Here is a 17899-nt window from a genome sequence, read left to right on the forward strand (position 1 = left end):
TCTTCCAGTCAGTTGGCCAAGTGGTTGTTCTCCAGATTTCTTGGCAAAACTTGGTGAGCACATCCACAGCAGCATCTGTTAGCTGAAATATGTCAATTGGTATACCATCTATTAATAGCCCATATGTAAGTTTAAATTTAAGCTGAATAAAACTTTTATAAATTCATGAGAGACAAAATATGACCTTTAAATGTCCCATTTGAATTTAGAAACCATCTTCAGAACAGAAAGTTTCAAGTGTGTGGGTCAGATATCAGGATAGAAGCGTCTCCTAACTTCAAAAGATCTGTAAGCAGCAGGAATCAATCTTAAACAAAAGACAATGAAACACACTGGCATAGGAATTATTATTCCTTAAGGAAGGTTATTAACCATGCAGTGAAGAAATGTAAGGTAAAAGTTATATAGGTAAAAGAATAATATTCATAGAATGCCCAAAGAAATGATTAAAGTTGTTGTTTATATATTGTTCAAAAGTCAAAAGTGCAATGTTTTAATGCCTTGAATATTTAATCAATAACTGGGGATTAATTCTATTTAACTTCAAGATAGCTGCAGGGGCTGATGAACCCAAGAAAAGAAGATTAGACAACAGGCTGCTGACTTTCTAGGTGGATGAATCCAAGATGAGCAGGAAATATGGCAGGCCATTTTCCCAAGTCCAAAGAACCAGAGACCAGGTGGTGATGAGCCAGATGCAGAATCCCAATCATGTAAACTACAAGAGAGATTTGCAAGAACTTTCACGTACATTTGATGCAGACCATATTCCCAAGGAACTCACTTTCAACTGATAGGCTACACAAAACAGATTTCATCATGGAATGATTAGATTATACCCTCCTCAAGGGAATGACCACAACATAGCTGTCAAGCCAAAGATGGCCAAGCTTAGACACCACAGCTGCTGAGTTGTTGGCAGTTTGAGTCCATCTAGAGACATCTTCAAGATGGTTCTGTTGATCTATTGCCAAAACCAGCTATTTGAAATTCTTACAAAGTTCTACTTTGACACACATGGGTGTCAAAATGAATCCAGAGAAATTCCACAGCAAATACTTGGTAATTAGAATTCCAAACCAAAATTCCTCAGCTACACTCTTTTGCTTCAACAGTAAGTTCACAATGATTACATATCATTTGTGCTCTTTTTGGCTGCATTTCATGTCTCCAAGTCCTCTGACATTACCTATTTTTAACTGGTTAAAGAATAGACTTGGAATAAACAATGATTTTTTTTCTGTTGTGAATTTTAAGATGAAGTTATCAGACACAAACATATTTGCAAGCAGCTGGAATCAGTCTTGAACAAAATACAATGAAACACCCACACTTTAGCAATGTTCCTTGAAGAAGGTTATTAACTATGCAACAATGAAATGTAAGGAAAAAGACATTTACATAGGAAAAAAGAATAAAATTCAATGGAGAATGTCAAGGGAAATAATAAAAGTTATTGGCTTTACATTGTCAAAAGAAATCAAAAGTGCAATGCTTAAATGCCTTGATTATGTTCACCAAGAACTGGAAATTCATCCTAAATCAATCAGTCAGTTAAAGAACGTTTACTAAAATTTGTCCATTTAAAATTTTCCATCAAGCATGATAATACTTTAAAACATTGTTTATTATTAATTTTCTGCTGAATATATTTAGTGGGATGAGCTCTGGTGGCTTGGTGGTAAGGAGTTGCACTGCCAACCTAAAGGTAGACAGTTCAAATCCACCAGCTGCTCTGTGGGAGAAAGATGAGAAATCTCCTTCTGTGAAATTTACTGCCTCTGAAAATTTGCTGGAGGGTCAGCTATGAGTCAGTTCTGACTCAACAGCACATAAGGTAACATTTAGTGGGTATCTTTAGACTATAACGATAGCTCTGTTTTTACCCTTTTTGATACATTGGGTTTTGTATAGAGATTTATTTATAAAGAATTTGTCAGCTTAAAAAAATATTGGAATACAACTGTGTGAAATAACTAAGAACTTTTATGTTTGAATCTAAAAGTATTCCTGTAAATGGAATAAAAAAAAATGTAATCAGTTTAAATGTATTTGTGCTAGTTTCATTATAATTGTGAAAAGTAATTGAAAACAATCTAGGTACTCAATACTCAAGGAAAAGGCACACATGTTGGGTGAAATCCATTAAAAGTAATGGCACAAAAAGTTTATAATAAATAATGAGATGTGAGAAAGGAATTCACACAAACAAATACAAGTAAGTGCTGCAAAACCGGATGTAGGTATTGAAAAATATTGTGTTCAATTTTGTCTAAAACTTGCATACATTGATAATAGAAAGTTTTCAGTTCTAAATCTCTTAAAACGGTTGTTTTTAAAATGTCAGACTAAAACACAGAGCCGTATACAAGTTCACGTTTTCCTTTTGAAACTTTCAAGGCAATAAAGAACTCACTCTTTTTCCTTTTCTTTCAGCTGAACAATCCTTTTCTTTCCAGAACCTGTGATGTCTGTTTTAACTAATTTTGTTGTGGTACATTGCATGCTCTCTAAGGAGACCTTGGGTGACACAAACAGCTACGTGCTCAACTACTAACTGAAACACTGGCAGTTCAAACCCACCCAGAGGAGCCGTCTGAGGCCTGAAGATCTGTTCAGGGAGAGCACAGCCTTGAAAAACCTATCTTCATCTTGTTGTAAGAAATTGTGTTGTAATCCCAAAGACGTGTGGTTCAAATCCGCTAGCTGCTGCACAGCAAAAGTATGGGCAGTCTCTCCCTGTGGGATTTACTGCCTCTGAAAAACGTGCTGAAGGTTCAGCTATGGGTTGATTCAGACTGGATGGCACACGACTACTCTGAACATGTTTCTTGGCATTAGCCAGCTGCACAGTCTCTAGTTTCTCTACATGCTCTGTCGTCAGTTGTTGTTGTTGTTATGTGTCATTGAGTCAGAATGAATTCATAGTCAACCAGCAGATTTTCAGAGGCTATACACAGGAGAGAGTCCATCTTTCTCCTGTGGAGGAGCTGGTCAATTCGAACTACCTGCCTTTGGGTTAGCAGTGTAGCTCCTTACCCAATGGGCTATCAGAGCTCTTTCTATTATATAATAGGATAAAGTTTTATTAAGACTCAGAACAACTCAGAAAATATTGGAAGATTTATTCTTGGCTATTTGGACACAAAATATCTTCAGTATATACCTGTTTTATAACAATGCTTTTAGTAATAGCACTGCCATTGTTATTATTTGTTGTTGGGTACTGTCAAGTAGGAACCAACCCATAGCTGACCCTCCAGAGGGTTTTTAGAGGCAGTTAATCACATGAGAGGAGACTGCCCATCCTTCTCCCACAGAGCAGCTGGTGGCCTCGAACCGCAGCACAGTTTCTTGCTATTACACCACCAGAGATTCCTAATACTTTACTTATTCAATTAACTCGACATACTTCCTTTTTCTCTGATATTTAAGATTAACCAAATACTTCCATATCTTCATTTCTACTTACAGACTTTTCTTTTTAAAACTTTGTATTTAAAATTAGCCAGCTGAACTCAATTTAGAGGATCCCAATTTTGTTGCCAACATCAGAGTCAGGAGCAAGTCGAACATAGGCCTCTTCTATCTATCAGGGCTAATCAAAGCATTGACCTTGGCCACATCAATGTCATAAAGGTTCTTTACAGCATGTTTGATTTGGTGCTTATTGGCCTTGACATCCACAATGAACACAAGTGTATTGTTATCTTCTATCTTCATCATGGCTGGTTCAGTGGTCAGGGGAAATTTGATGATGGCATAGTGGTCAAGCTTGTTTCTCCTGGGGCCATTCTTCCAGGAGTATTTGGGCTGCCTTCAGAGTCTCAGTGTCTTAGGACACTGGAAAGTGGGTAAGATGTGGATCTTTTTTTTTTTTTTCATGGCTGTGGATGCCCTCAGGACTGCCTTCTTGGCCTTTATTGCCTTTGCTTTGGCTTCAATTTTGAGAGGGGTAGGGCCTTCCTTCTTTGCTTTCAGTGCCATCTTTGTAAAAGTGCTACTTACAGACTTAAAAAAACCCACTAAATATATCACAGGATTCTCCTTTTTCTGAATTCTACCCATTGTTAGACTGTTGTTTGAAGTAATTTGTTTCTACCTTTCAAAACAATAGGTGAGGATCCTTAGAAGCAGAGCTTGTGATAGGCATGTTCTTTAGAGGCATGTACTTTATTGAATGAATGAATTCTAGGGAAAAGTCTGTAAGGGAAACAGGAAAGGGAAGAGGAAGTAGTTAATAAAGAAATAGACTTTGGTCTCAGGTAAGCTCTAGTCTTGGCCTGAACCACTGAAGTGTGCCTTAGTACGTGTGTGTGAGTGGAGGCTCTTGGGAGTAGGAGTATACTGGAGTATAAATTATCAAGTAGAGATGTCCACCCTGTACCAGATTATCAACACTTATCTCCAGGAGAGGGGTGTGTAATCATCTCCCAAGCATCTCAACCGCTGAAACTGAAAAAGTTAGAAGTACCTATATCTAATCTATGTTACTTTGCAAGGTATCAGTAACATGCAATAGTTCATACTCTGCAGTTCTCAGATCACTAACTTTTCACATTAATTTCCTTCCATTTAGGTACAACTTGGAGGAAGTGTGTAAGAAGAAGGTTAGGAGAATAAAGTAGATTTCTGCTGTGACATTTAACCCCATGGCTGTAACTGGAATTCCTTAGTGCCTTCCTTTACAGCTCACTCTAGGTTTCCTTCATCCCCGGCTGTACTTCTGTTAATCTAGGTGGCTTGCTTTGGTGAGATGACCTAGACTACATCAGTGTGAGGTCTGACTCCTGCTTACTATGCCTTACCAATCTTTGGTTACTCTTCTTGCCCAATTACAGATAAAACTGGACATAAGAGAATAAAAAGGTTTCTCTTGGTGAGGAGATGTCTGAATTGCACTCTTCACAGGAAGGTCGTTTGATAATATCAGGGGCTCTTTGGGTTAGTTAGTCTCCTTCCATTAAGGTTTGTAGCCTTAGAAACTGGGTGGAGGGCTGTTATGAGTCAGGATCAAATTAATGGCAGTGTATTTGAATTGGGGATTTTTAGAGCCTCATTTTGTATCATGCTTATGTACATTCTCTTAATAATCAAGATCAATTAAATCTGGTGGTGTGAGATTCTTCTCTGTGCACAAGGACCTTAGTAACCAGCCATTGTAATCATTTTAGTGGATCCTTTTATGAAAATGATTCCTGTTGATCTGTTGAAAGTGTCTGCCTTGTAGAACCAAAACATACTCCAAAACATCTTTCTCAGAATTCAATAATGTGAGTAACTGCTCAAGATATAGTGGTTTATATTCATGATGGAAGATGAAAGAAAGACCGGAAGGTAGGGTCTGAGAATTCCAATATTTCCCCCGCAAAGATTAACCTCAATTTGTGACAAAGATGTCAAAATGGGAAAACATAGAAATTATCATTGTTGTGTTGGAAGTGTCAATGGGCAAAGATGTCATTTTACACATTAAGGTGAGCCTGACCAAAGCCATAGAATTTTCAATCATTTCATATTCATGCAATGAATGCACTCGACAGTAAAATGTAAGACTAAAGAAGAACTGATACATTTTAATTATGGTGTTGGTTAAGGATGTGAAATACACCAAGGGATACCAGAAGAACATAAAAACTTGTTTTAAAAGTAGTGCAACCAGAAGTGGAGACGCCAAGACTTCATTTCAAGAACTTAGGACATACTTTACTTCAGACATACATGCTTCTTTGCACATATAGTAGGATATACTACTCCCTGAAAAGCATCATGCTTGGTCAAGTCGATCAGGAAAAAACAAAAGGAAGACCCTCAGGCGTATTCACACAATGATTGCAATAATGGGCTCAAACTTAGCAATGATTATGAGGATGATGAAGGGCCATGAAGTGTTCTGTTCTACATAAGGTTTCTATGAGATGGAATTGATTCAAAGCACCTAACAATATCCTCATTGTTGCGTGTCAAAATATGAGGCATATATTAAATTCATTATAGTAATAATCACACAGAATTCCTTGGGTTCACACACATGAAAATATTCATGTTAACACGTCATAGCCAAGGTCATCTCAAAGGATACAAGTGCTGCCTTTGGTACTAGTTCTTTAATTTCCACTCTGTAACTCAGCATCATAAACACCATAATTACACTCTTCATTTTGCTATTCCATGTAATCCTGGTAATTTAACACCATAGTAATTGCACCCTTCATTTTGCTATTCCACATAATCCTAGAAACACTTCAATTTTGAAAGAAAAATACAAGGGAAAATTTCCTCTAATGAAGTACTTCTTGCTGTAATAATTAGGTTTTCATTGTAAGTGAGGAAATTATGCTGATATCTCCTTGGTTTTAAGAACTGAAAATGGTAACTCAGTTACAGTTACTGTTGGTAAGCCACACATAATAAAAGCAAAATCAGACTTTGAAGTGGGTTAAAAATAGTATCATCATTTGAAAATACAGGACACCCAGTTGCATCTGAATTCCAGACAAGCAAAGATATTTTTATAACATAGTTATGTCTCAAATATTAAATGGCTAATATTTATTATAAATGATTACTTGTTAATCTGGAATTCAATATTTATTAGTCATCCTACAACATTTTTTAAAAATAAAATTTTAACTGTGATTTTTAATGAACATTTACAGAGAGATTGTCATTCATTCACTGTTGCACATTTTACCTCCTTGTCCTCCATTCCCCCTTTCCTGTTCACTTTTTTAAATAGTAATTCATTGCTGCACAATTATCTACTCTCCACCACCCCCCATCACCCAGTTCTTTTTTCAATGGTAAAGCTTTTATGCTGGGCTGTTGTCGTATGTATAATGCATAATCATATATTCATTTGAGACATTTTCATCTGTTCCAATGCAATGGTCAAGATCTATCCACACATATCCTATTCTTCTCCAAACCCACTATGTCAGACCTGCTTTATAACAGTGGTGCTATGCTGCATTTGTTCTTTTGTGATTGAGATATTTCACTCAGCATGATGTGCTCCAGAGTCCTGCATGTTGGGTAATGTTTTACAAGTTCATTCTTTTTCTGGGCTCCATAGTATTCCATTGTCTTAATATATCATAGAGTTTTTTATACATTCATTTGTTGATGGGCACTTGGGTTTCTTCCATTTCTTTGTTATTGCTATTTGCAGCAATAAATGTGGGTGTACATATATCTGTTTGGGTGGAGGTTATGGTTTCTTTAGGGTATATTCCCAGGAGTAGAATTGTTAGGTCAAATGGTATTTCTATTTCCAAATTTTTGAGAAAGGGTCAAACTGCCTTCCATAGTGGTTACACCATTTTATACTTTCACCAGTAGAGAATAAGGGTTCCAATCTCTCCACAACCTCACAAGCATTTATTGTTTGCTGCTCTATTGAAATTCGCTATTGTTATTGGGGTGAGATGTTATCTCATTACTATTTTGATTTGCATCCCTCTGCTAGCTAGGGATTTTGAACATTTCTTTATTGTTTGTTTGCCATCTATAATGTCTTCTTTGATGAAGTATCTGTTCATGTCCTGTGCCCATTTTGCTATTGGGTTCTTTACCTTTTTCTCATTGGAGTAGTCTATAAATTTTAGATGAATCCCTTATTAGATATGTCATTATCAAATATTTTTTCCAAGTCGGTGGCTTTCCTTTTCATCCTGTTGGAGAAGAGGGATTTTATACACACACACACACACACACACACACACACACACATGGATTTAAATCTTAGAATGTCTCACTCATCTATTTTGTTCCCTTCTGGTTGTTTTTCATTATGCTTGAAAGACTTCATACCGTGAATTAAGGCTTTTATAGTTCTTCCAAGGTTTTCCCTGATGAAATTTATAGTCTTTGGTTTTACTCCTAGGTTGTTGATCCATCTTGAGTTGGTTTTTGTATGGTGTGAGGTGTGGGTGTTTCCTGAGTTTTCTTCAGATGGTATCCCAATTTTGCCAACACCATTTGTTAAAAACACTGTAATTTCCCCACTTACCTGATTTTGTTTCCTTATCAAAAATCAGTGGAGCATAAGTAGCTGATTTCCTGTTTCTCAGTTCTATTCCATTGATCTATGCATCTGTCAATGTACCAGTACCATGCTGTCTTGACCACCACAGTTATGTAGTATGATTTGAAGTCCAGTAGTTTTCTTGCTGAGTCTTTAGGGTTTTCTAAGTATTCTATTGTTATAATCTGCATATAGAGCTAGCTTTACTTCCTCTTTGCCAATTTGGATACCTCTTATTTCCTTCTTTTGTCTTAATGCCTGCTAAGACTTCCAGGGTTGTGTTGTTGTTGGTTGCTGTCCAGTCGAGCATGACTCATAGTGACCCTATGAACGAAAGGCCTGAAGCTTTTCTATAACTATTGACATTTTTCAAAGTTCATAGTTTCCAGAGGCATATTGTTTAGGAAGTGGATGCCACTCCTGCTACCAAATACAACATTGAATAGGAGAGGTAATAATGGGAATCCTTGTCTAGTTCTTATTCTCAAAAGGAATTTCTTTAATCTCTCTCCATTAAGAATGATGTTAGCTCTTGGTTTTGCATATATATTTGTCTACATTAAGGAAATTATTATTTTTGTTTTACGTACTGTTGGATTCTATTGGCCAGGATTTTATTGAGGATTTCTGCATCTATTTTTATGAGAGATATTGTATAGTTTTCTAATTTGGTGGTGTCTTTACCTGGCTCTGCTACCAAGGATATGTTTGCTTCAAAGAATGAGTCTGGGAGAATCCCATCATTTTCTATTTTCTGAAATGTTTTATGTAAAATTGGTGACAGTTCTTCTCTGAATGTTTGATAAAATTCACTTGTAAACCCTTCTGGTCCAGGGCTTTTGTTGCTGTTCTTTTAAGCTGTTTTATGACTTGGTCAATTTCTTCTTTTGTAATGGGTCTGTTCATGTGTTCTACTTCGGTTTGTGTCAGTTTGTTTGGGTGGATTGTGAATTTCTAAGTAATTATCCATTTCCTCTAGGTTTTCATATTTGTTTGAGTATATTTTTTTCATAATATTCCATTATTAACCTTTTAATTTCAGTTGATTCTGATGTGACATTGCTCTTTTCATCTCTTATTTGGATTGTGTCTTTTCTTTCTTTTCCTTTGTTAGTTTTGCTAGAGGTTGGCCAATTTTATTAACCTTTTCGAAGAACCAACTCCTGCTCTTGTTGATGGTTTCAATTGTTTTTCTGGTTTGTATTTCATTTCTTTCTGCCTCAATTTTTAGAATTTCATTTCTTTTAGAAGTTGACAGGTTTTCTTGCTGTTCTTTTTCAACTTACTGGAGATATTGGGTCAGAGAGTCAACTACCATTTTTTCCTTCCCTTTTGATATGATTATTTATTGCTATAAACTGACCTCTGATTACTGGTTTGGCTACTTCACAGAGGTTTTGGTAAGCTGTGTTTTCATTGTAATTTGTTTCAAGAAACTTTTTTATTTCATTTTTTATTTCTTCTATTACCCACTCTTTTTCAAGCAGGGTGTTGTTCAGATTCCAGGTGTATTGAGGGGTTTTGTTCTTTATCCTCTTGTTATTGATTTCTTAATCTGGAGATTTGTGGTCTGAGAAAATGCTTTGTAATATTTCTATGTTTGAATTTGTTTTTTATGCTTGCTTTGTGATGTAAAAATATTATCTACTCTGGAAACTGTTTCATGCACATTGGAGAAGAATGTATACTCAAATTTTGGGTGGTGCATTAGTCTGTATATGTCTGTGAGATTGAGTTGGTTGATTATGTGGTTTAATTCTTCACATTTTTATTGAGTTTCTTTCTGGTAGCTCCATATTTTCTTAAGATTGGTGTATTAAAGTATCCTACTACTATCATGATGCTGTCTTTTTCCAGATCTGTTAACGTTTCTTTGTGTTTTTGTATCTCCATCATTTGATGCATAGGTAATTATCATGATTGTGTCCTCTTGTTCTAGTGCCCACTAATAGTGACTTTCCTTGTCCTTTATGATAGTTCTTATGCTGAAATTTATTTTATCGGCGATTAATATCACTACTCTTGCTTTTTTCTGGTTGTCATTTGCTTCATATATTTTTTCCAGCCTTTTATTTTTAGTCTTTCTTTATCTTCATCTTTCAGGTGTGCCTCTTGTAGATAGTATATTGACAGGCTTTGTTGTTTGGATTTTTATCCAATGTGTTACTCTTTTTCTCTTCAGTGGTGCATTAAACCATTCAAATTCAGTATAATCATTGAGAAGCACAGTATTATTGCTATCATTTTGTTGAGTTCTTTTTGGTGTTGGTTACTTTGGTTCATCCTCCTTTCTGTGGTATCTCTTTAAGAAAGACTTCCTTCAGCATTTCCTTCAGTGGTGCTCTTGTTTTCACAAACTCCCTCAATTTCTACTTTTCTGAGAATATCTTAATCTCTCCATCATGTCTGAGGGACAGTTTTGCTCGGTACAGTTGGCAGTTATATTCTTTGAGTGTTTGATATATGTCATTCCGTGTCTTCTTGCTCTCATGGTTCCTGCTGAAAAAACAGCATTAAATCTTATTTGCTTTCCCTTATAGGCTACTCTTTGGTTTCCTTAGCTGCTTTCATCATTCTCTTCTTATCCTTGGTTCTGGAAAATATGACTGATGTGCCTTGATGTTTTTCTTTTGGAGTCTATATGGGGTTTGCTCTGCTTCTTGGATATATGGTCTTTCTTTTTTTTTTTTATTATGCCTAAAAAGTTTTCTTCTAGTAACTCTCACAATTTTCTCAGGGCCATTTTTTCCCTTTCTTATTTCTGTTCTGAGATTCCAATTATGTGCATTTTGTTCCTCTTGATTGTGTCCCACATTATTCTTAGGTTTTCTTCTTTTTCTTTCCTTTATGATTATGCTTTTTGTTCCAGCAAATCAGTGCTGAGAACTCTTTCTAAAATATTACTTGGATGGATTCCCTTCTGGTCAGCAAGCTGCCAAAGTGCAACAAGGTCTTAGAGGGTCTGACCCATCCCTTCTGGCAGTAGGTAAGATTGAGAGTGCCAGAGGAGTGGCTCGGAATCAATGATGGACAACCTATCTGCAAAAATGTTTCCTGTATAGATTCCTTTCCATTCAGCAAACTGCCGAAGAAAAGCAAGGTCTTAGAGGGTCTACCCCAACCCCTTTAGTGGTGGGCAGGGTGCATCCTACAACTTTACATGCTACATATGACCAGCCTATGTAACTAACAAGAGAAAATTAAACGATCTCATCTGCCTGTTTTCATAAAGCTATGATAGAAGTACTTAGTAAAATGGGGGCAACCCAGGTGACTGACACTGATAAGAGAGTTTTCAGATGCTATTTAGGATCAAAATTAACAAGTAAAATGAGAAAAACAGACTAAAAGTGCCCCAACTCCAGGGTGACAACTTATTTCCTCATCGCCTTTGAGTCAGAACCAACTCATAGCTGACAGTGGTTTTCTGAGCCTGTAAATCACATCAGAGGAGTCTGTCCATCTTTCTCCTGGGGAGCCTCTGGTATATTTGAACTGTAGAAAGGCACCACCTGTGAATTTACAGTGCAAATCCCTATATACTATATCCCCAGGACTCTCTATGTGGAAAAGCAGTTATACTATATACTTTCAAGCCACAGAATGAAAGGGATTTCTTAGTTGGTTTTCAGTATGAAAAAAATCCTTCTGTACCATCTTCCTGCATTCATCTTCTCCCAGAAGAGGTTTTCTAGACAAATAAAAACCATTATTTTTTAATCATGGCTTTGGAAAACTGCTGCAATAAAATGTACTAGAGTCATGACAACTCACTAAAGATTCTGCCAAGATATCACATATTTTGTTAGCATAACATAAGCACTATCATGAGACCACTTAGTTCTCCACCCTAGCAGATGCTTTACACATTATATTACTTTGTAATGATAATTAAAAAAATCTAAATCATTGGCATAAAATTGATTTTAACTCACAGCAAGCCTCCACTGAGTTTCTGAGGTGTAAATCTTCATGAGAAGACTTCCCATCTTTCTCCCTCCAAGCAACTGGTGGATTTAAATAGCCAGAGATGTGCAGCCTTTTAGTTGGCAGTGTCACATGCTATGGATTATACCCCCAGGGTTTTTTGTAATGATATCAATCATTTATAAGTTCTGATTTTATATATATATATTCAAGATCATATTTTGACTCTTATGGACTTCTTTTAATCTTATTCAACTTAAGTTTGAGCTAGCATATAATTAATGGAAGAGTAACTATTACACAGCCATCACCTGACCTCATTATGACTAATGATATTGAGCTTTCATACCACCTCTTTTTCACAGAAATAATCAAGTTAGAAAACCAAAAGAGAAGAAGATGCTCAACATTACTTAAGTGGAAAGGAATTGAAGCCTTGAGATGCAATACTGAAGGACTCATGGGGTAAAATGAATGGAGTTATGAAGCATCAAAAGAAGATGGAAGGAGTAAACAAAGTTACTGTTCCAAAAATAATTGGTCTGCACAAAAACATTTATGGAACCAGTATACAATCAGAAGGGAAAGAAGAAATACAGATAGAACTGAAGGTATTGACCAAAAATATTTTAGAGCTTCAGGAGTTGATGGAATACCAATTGATGTGTTTCAAAACACAGAATCAGCACTGGATGTGCTCATTAGTCTATGCCTAGAAATTTGGAAGACAGCTAACTGCCTAACTAAAGAGAAGAGATCCATTTTGTGGCCATTTTGTTTGTTGTTGTTGTTGTTTAAAAAAGAAGTAAAAAGATGATACATTAGAATAAGGAAATTATTGAACAATATCATTAAAATCACACAAAAGTAAAATGTTACTGAAGATAACAAAAAATGCCTGGGACAGTACATTGACAGGGATCTTCCAGAAATTTAAGCTGAATTCAAAAGAAGCTATGGAATGATGAATGTTACTGCTGATGTCAGAAGGATCCTGGGAGGAAGCAGAGAATACAAAAGACTCTTTTCTTATGTTGTATTGACTATGCAAAGGCATTCAACTCTGTAGATCATAATAAATTATGAATAACATTGAGAAGAATAGGAGTTCTAGAACACTTTAATGTGCTCATGTAGAATCTGTACATAAACTAAAAAGCAATTATTTTAATATAACAAGAGGATATTGCATGGTTTAAAATCAGGAAAAGTGTGCATCAGGACTCTATTCTTTCACCATACATCTTTAATCTATATGTTGTTATTGTTGTGTGTCAACAAGTGGCCTGCAGCTCATAGTGACTCTATGTACAATAGCTCTAAAGCCTTCCCTATCCTGAGCCAGTCTCACTGATTCAGATGACACACCTAATCCCATTGCCCCAGTTACTGCATCCATCTCTTCCGGAGTCTTCCTCTCCTGTGCTTCCCTCTCCACCCTTCCAAGTATGATGTCCTTCTCCAAGGTCCCTCCTGGCCTTTTGCCCAAAGTATGTGAGATGAAGCTTCAAAATCCTTGCCTCCAAGGATAAACTTGGTTTCACCCCCTCCAAGACAGACCTATTGGTTCTACTGGTGGCTCATGGTATGTTCAATACTCTTGTCATAATCTATATACTGAACAAATAATCAGAAAAATTGGACTATATGAAGAAGACTGTGGTATCAGGATTGGAGGAAGACTCATAAGTAACCCAACTTTGCTTGCTGAAAATTAAGAACACCTGAAGCATTTGTTGAAGACGATCAAAGACTACAGTATGGATTACATCTCAGTTAAAGAAAACAAAATACTTACAACTTAACCATCAAGCAACATCATGATGAGCGAGAAAAATTTGAAGTTTTTAATTATTTCATTTTACTTGGATCAAAAATCAATACTCTTGAAAGCAGTAGTCAGGAAATCAAATGATGAATTGCGTTGAGGAAATATGTTACCCACGGACCTCTTTAAAATACTAAACAGCGTTTTTTTTTTCAGAAGAACTATTGAAAGGAATAGATTATTAGATAGTATACACATTACGATTAACAATCTGGAATAAGATATGCATTATAAAGTGAATTGGGGGAAGGAGAGAGAAGAAAATGTGTATTGATGAAGGAATAAAAACCCATCCGTGCTGTAAACATTCACTAAAAAATACTAAAGAATAAGGCTGTGACTAAAATGGATCTGACTCAGTGAGGATATTTTCAACAGCTTCATATATATGTGAAAGGTGGAAAGTGAATAAGGAAGACTAAAGAATAATTGTATTGTTGATTGCCTTCAAGTTGAACATGACTCATAATGACCCTATGAACAAAAAGGCCTGAAGCCCCTCTACAACTATCAACATTTATCAAAGTTCATAGAGTTTCCAGAGGCAAGTTGTTTAGAAGAGGAGTATCGTCAATGAGAATTAACACAGTGACTGCAGCAATGGGATTGAGTGCAACAGAAATTGTGAGGATGCACAGAATTGGGCAAAGTTTCATTTTATCATCTATGGAGTAGCTATAAGTCCCAGCCAGGTCAATGGCATTTAACCATAATAACAAGCAAACCTAAAACTCTAGCTGGTGAGGTTAAATGAATTAGAAAACTGAAGAACACTACAGAACTCTAGAATACATTTGATTCCAAATATTTATAACAGATGAGGAATGACAGTTGGCCTACCTGCTTTTTAAATTGGCTATTTTGTGAAATGTAGCCTCAGTTTAAAACTGACAGTAACAAGCATCTCAATGTTTTGTCCATAACCCTTGTTCTACCCTTTCAGTAATTCTGGTAATATATCCAAATGCCAAAATCCCTGCTTCTTTACATGTTTCTTTCTTCCCTCAGAAGACAACCCTTCAACCACTTCGTATGATGAACAATTAGCACTTTTTGACAACAAGTATCCAAAACTCACTCCTCAGAGTGATAATTCTGAAATAGAGGACTTAAGGGCCTACCTACCATCCTTTCCCCAGTTGGATTTGGCAACTTCCTTTCACACTGACAAATCGCTTCATTTATTATTTTCTTGTTACCAGGGGCCCTAGAATAGGTCAAATCATGGTGACACTGTGCACAATGTTATGAAATGCTGCCCAATTCTGGCCCTCTTCGTCAGTTGCTGATTTGGACCACTGTGATTCAAAAAATATTCACTGATTTCCATAAGAAGGTCACCAGGTCTTTATTCTGAGTCAACATCACTAGGTCTTTTCTCTGAGTCTATTTTAATCTAGAAGCTCCACTAAAATCAGCCGGGGATTATAGTAGCACCTAGTTTTCCACAGACAGGTGGGTACTGGCTGCATGTGGGATGCATTCAGCAAGAATTATACCCAGGTCTCCTGCATGGAAGGCAAGAATTCTACTACTGAATAACTACTTGCTTGACAACATAACCTTTATTAGCTGCCTATTTGTCTTTGTCTCATTTCCTCACTCTTGTATGAATCCTCCTTTCATCTCCCAAATAAGCACCTGCACTTGAATCATTGTTTCTAGCTCTGCTACAGGATAAAGTCAGATTTCTAGAAGTTTGCTGTATCTTCAAAATTCTGACCAATAAAATAGGCAATTAGAATTTACTTTGCTAATGATCTCATATTTATTTTACTGAGGAGCATCTGGGGTCTTTGCTGCAGGAGGTCAAGGACTGCAGTATTCAATATAGATTGCAACTCAATAACAAGAAAACAAAGATCCTCACCATTGGGCCAATTGGTAGTATCATGATAGTTGGAAAAAATTGTTAACAATGAATTGTTAATTAAATTGATAAGATTTTTAACAATTTCAGCTTGCTTGGTTCTACAATCAACACTCTTGGTACCAGCAGTCAAGAAATCAAAAAATGAATTGCACTGGGAAAAGTCTACTGTCAGAGACCTCTCCAGAGTACTGAGGAGCAAGGATGTCAGTCTAGAGACTAAGGTGTACCTAATCCAAGTCACGGTTACACAATTACTTGCTATACACCAAAGAGCTCAACAATGACTAGGATGATAGAAGAAGAATTGATGCCTTTGAGTTGCAGGAGAAGAGTTTGAACAAACCAGGGACTGTCAAGAGAACAAACAGGTTTGGCCTGGAGAGGGTGAAACCAAGCTGGTCCTTAGAGGCAAGGGTTTTAAAGCTCCATCTCACATACTTTGGGCATGTTGTCAGGAGGGACTAGTTCTTGGAGAAGGATATCATACTTGGAAGGGTGGAGGGACAGCGCAGGACAGTAAGACCCTGGTTGAAATGGATTGACTAGATGACGGGGGTAATGAGTATAAGTATGTTGGAGACAATGAGATTGGCTCAAGATAGGAAAGGATTCAGAGTTACTGTAAATAGGTAGGGTCTCTAGGAATTGCAGGCAACCTTACAGCATAAAACAGCAATATGACTATGCTTTATTTTATAGAATAATAATTGTAATTTCTGGTGTATGACAGTCTGCGTGCAAGTTTTTTGGCTCGTGTGCTTTGTTGGGCTTGTATCTGTGGTACAGTATACTGCTCTTTCCCCCAGAAGCGAGGCCCTGGAGGCTGGGCCTAGGGTTATTTGGTGGAGCTTCTCTCTTAAAACAAGCTTGGAAGCAGGAGTGGCATCCCCTTCTGAAATGGCTTGCCTCCGGAAACTCTATGAACAGTGCTCAGGTCTCCCATTCATAGGGTCGCTACGAGTCATTTAAGATTCGACGGCACCTAACAACAACAACAACAATTGTAATGTCTACTATTTATTTTTTTCAGATACATTTTACATATATTATCCTAATTCAGTATTTATCCTGTCTCTCATATTTTCTTTTTTATGTAACTTATGAGTTAGTAATACATCAATAAGAAAAGTAAAACCTTTCTATCGCAAGAGACCAATCACTAAGCACTTATGGGAAAGCAACAAGAAAAAAGACTTCTTTTTTTAAAAGGTAAGATGAGGTAAGCACAGAAGAGTCTGAAGTTCATTTAAAGGCTCTGGCATTATTTAGGTTGCTAATTATTTCTACTTATAGCAGCTAAATGGACTACATGACTTTTACCTGTGCCCTACTAAATCAGTGCCTAAAACCTCCTCTAGAATTGAAATGTTCTGAGGGTTTTTTCCTAAAAATTTCTTCTTGAGTGGCTACAGGAATATCTTCTCTGCACTACACATACTCCATTTTCTCAAGTAAATGGGAAAGATTTGGAAAGGTGGGAGGGAAAAGATACTTCATCTGCATTTCCATAAGAGAGATGGTTATGAAATCCTTGAATGTCCTTCCTATGTTGTGAAATTCTCTGCCTACTGAACCTGGTCTGCCCGAGACAAAAGCTAGCAATTCTCTTTCCCATTCCCACCACTAGTATGTTATACAATACTCAGAAGCTAGTGATCCATTAAAGCTGTTGATAGATGCCATTAGGTTGGTTCCAATCCATAGCAACTCGGTGTAAAACAGAGACGGCTCCTGTACAGTTTTCACATTCATTGCTTGCTTCGAGCTCATTTTTGTGGCCACTGTGTCAACAAATCTCATTGAAAGTCTCCTCCTTTATATTGACCGTCTACTTGACCAAGCGTAATGCCCTTCTCCAAGTACTTGTCCTTTCTGGCAACTTGCCCAGTGTAGACATGTCTATCCTGGGTAAAGGGTCTACAGAGACACAGGCTTCCTTAGGTCCAAGTTCAAGCACAAGCTTCAGAGTGTGTTTCTGGGGAAAAGAAGCAGTAGTGTCACCTCTATCTCTTGATTTAGTATGAATAGTCCTGTGGTGTGATGTGGACATAGCTCCTGGCTCTATAACCTTCAAAGCAGGTTCCTGGCTCTCCCATTTAGTCTGGATGCTACTAAAACTCTTTTCTTCTTAAATAGACTGGATTTCTGTTACATGTAAGAGAAAAGTTACATCTCCTGGACAGTCAATTCAGTGAAACTTACTCTCCTCTCAGATTTGCACCTACCTAACTGCTCTGCTATATGG

This window comes from Elephantulus edwardii, unplaced genomic scaffold (assembly GCF_000299155.1).
Source record: "Elephantulus edwardii isolate Elephantulus edwardi_28Jun2011 unplaced genomic scaffold, EleEdw1.0 scaffold00247, whole genome shotgun sequence".
Lineage (NCBI taxonomy): Eukaryota > Metazoa > Chordata > Mammalia > Macroscelidea > Macroscelididae > Elephantulus > Elephantulus edwardii.